This window comes from Entelurus aequoreus, linkage group LG28, assembly GCF_033978785.1.
Source record: "Entelurus aequoreus isolate RoL-2023_Sb linkage group LG28, RoL_Eaeq_v1.1, whole genome shotgun sequence".
Classification (NCBI taxonomy): Eukaryota; Metazoa; Chordata; class Actinopteri; order Syngnathiformes; family Syngnathidae; genus Entelurus; species Entelurus aequoreus.
In genome coordinates this window covers 3,725,269-3,727,768 of record NC_084758.1, presented here as the reverse complement: position 1 = coordinate 3,727,768, position 2,500 = coordinate 3,725,269, and the positions used below count along the sequence as shown (strand labels likewise).

General features: G+C 35.6%; 1 long non-coding RNA gene across 2 annotated transcripts in view; it reads left to right on the top strand.

The window, feature by feature from the left end:
* LOC133645252 (uncharacterized) overlaps window positions 1–2,500 on the top strand; it is a 24,966-nt gene that overhangs the window by 312 nt on the left and 22,154 nt on the right. The window contains exons 1-2 of one of the 2 annotated variants that reach the window (XR_009824936.1): window positions 93–463; window positions 2,270–2,482. This is a non-coding gene — a long non-coding RNA (uncharacterized LOC133645252). Of the gene's footprint in view, window positions 1–92; window positions 464–2,269; window positions 2,483–2,500 lie in introns of those variants that run through there. The other variant, XR_009824937.1, reaches the window with a different exon arrangement.

Sequence of the window (2,500 nt, the reverse complement as noted above, 5' to 3'; positions counted from 1 at the left end):
TAATTTTTTGCGGCTCCAGACAGATTTGTTTTTGTATTTTTGGTCCAATATGGCTCTTTCAACATTTTGGGTTGCCGACCCCTGGTATAGGTCATGGGTCGGCTCTTTAGCGCCGCCCTAGTGGCTCTGTGGAGCTTTTTCAAAAATGTATGAAAAATGGAAAAAGATGAGGGGAAAAAAATATATTTTTTGTTTTAATATGGTTTCTGTAGGAGGACAAACATGACACAAACCTCCCTAATTGTTATAAATCACACTGTTTATATTAAACAGGCTTCACTGATTCGAGTATTTGGCGAGCGCCGTTTTGTCCTACTAATTTTGGCGGTCCTTGAACTCACCGTAGTTTGTTTAAATGTATAACTTTCTCCGACTTTCTAGGACGTGTTTAACTTTTATGCCACTTCTTTTTCCGTCTCATTTTGTCCACCAGACTTTTAACGTTGGGCATGGATGCACAAAGGTGAGCTTTGTTGATGTTATTGACTTGTGTGGAGTGCTAATCAGACACTGCATGACTGCAAGCTAATCGATGCTAACATGCTATTTAGGCTAGCTATATGTACATCATTATGCCTCATCTGTAGCTATATTTGAGCTCATTTAGTTTCCTTTAAGTCCTCTTAATTCAATATATATCTCATGACACACTATCTGTATGTAATATGGCTTTGAATTTTTTGCGGCTCCAGGCAGATTTGTTTTTGTATTTTTGCTCCAATATGGCTCTTTCAACATTTTGGGTTGCCGAGCCCTGGTATAGCTCATATTTATGCTGCTAATAGCTATTTTAGCATTTTATTGCATATTGTGATTCTGACATGTTTATTGATTTATATTGTACAATACTGAGGAAAGAACTAGAACATATTCTGGATACTTTATAATACAATTAGTGTTATTTAAAGAAGATATTTTGTGTACACATGGATTTATAAGAATGGTCCTGGCTCTTACACAAGCCAGGCTTCTCTCTTTGATGGCGAGCTAAGGAAAAGAAGCATCTAACCCAGGGGCCGGGAACCTTTTTTGGCTGAGAGAGCCATGACAGCCAAATATTTCAAAATGCATTTCCGTGAGAGCCATATAATATTTTTCAATAATGAATACAACTAAATGCGTGCATTTTTAAGTAAGACCAACATTTTTAGAGTATAATACGTCTCTTATTCTTTTTAATAACATTGTTATTCTGAAGCTAACCAATGATAAATAAAATACTTCTTACCGTTAATGCGACTTCTTGAACAGGTGCGGTAGAAAATGGATGAATGGATTAAAATGCATGAGAATGTTTTATATTTTGAATGTTATTTTTAACACTGATTACCAGGGGAATTAATTCATTACTTAACGTAAAGTTAAAGTACCAATGATTGTCACACACACACTAGGTGTGGTGAAATTTGTCCTCTGCATTTGACCCATCCCCTTGATCACCCCCTGGGAGGTGAGGGGAGCAGTGGGCAGCAGCGGCGCCGCGCCCGGGAATCATTTTTGGTGATTTAACCCCCAATTCCAACCCTTGATGCTGAGTGCCAAGCAGGGAAGAATGCTGGTATGAGCTATTAAACATAACCCGTTAACTGCTGCCAATCAAATGGTGAATAAGATACTCTTTAGGGTTCATATGTTTGTAAATCTGACTGTGATGAAGTCAGTGCCTCACCAGCCATGAACCTCACCGCACGTCACTGATATATATATATATATATATATATATATATATATATATATATATATATATATATATATATATATATATATATATATATATATATATATATATATATATCTACATCCTAAAAATATGCAAAAAAAACTGTGTTTAGATAATTGATACTTCAAACTTGCATACATAAATCTTAAGGAATATAACATAACTTGGCTTCTGAGAGCTTCAAAATGTAATGAATAAAATGCTAAAGTTGTTGATAAACAAGCAATTATTTTAATAATTAAATATGGTCATTTTAAATGAATTATTATGATCATTTAAAATTAATTATTTCAAATATGTTTATTTTAATGTATAATTCTATGGCTGCATGTAATAAGGAGTCAGAAAAAATACAAATAAAAATACAATTAATTTTGATGTTTTTAGCAAAATATAGTAAAAATGTATTTAGTTTTTTTTTTTAAATAAATAAATATATTTATTTTTAGGTAAGATAAACATAATAATACAATTTATCTCTAGTCTGGATGATTTAGTTCTTGTCACCCTGTTGTCCTCCCGTCGTGAAAAAAGGCTGTCCTCACTCAGGTCCGCATGGAGCCGGAGGGGGCGTGGCCTCCAGCTCCGGCTGAAAATCGGGAGATTTTCGGGAGAATATTTGTCCCGGGAGGTTTTCGGGAGAGGCGCTGAATTTCGGGATTCTCCCGGAAAATTCGGGAGGGTTGGCAAGTATGATCTAGTCCAAGGATCGTTCTTGGAAGATTCCAGCCAGGGACCCCACCACCTGTTCTGTCTGGCCGGGTAGGACCCTTTACTTTT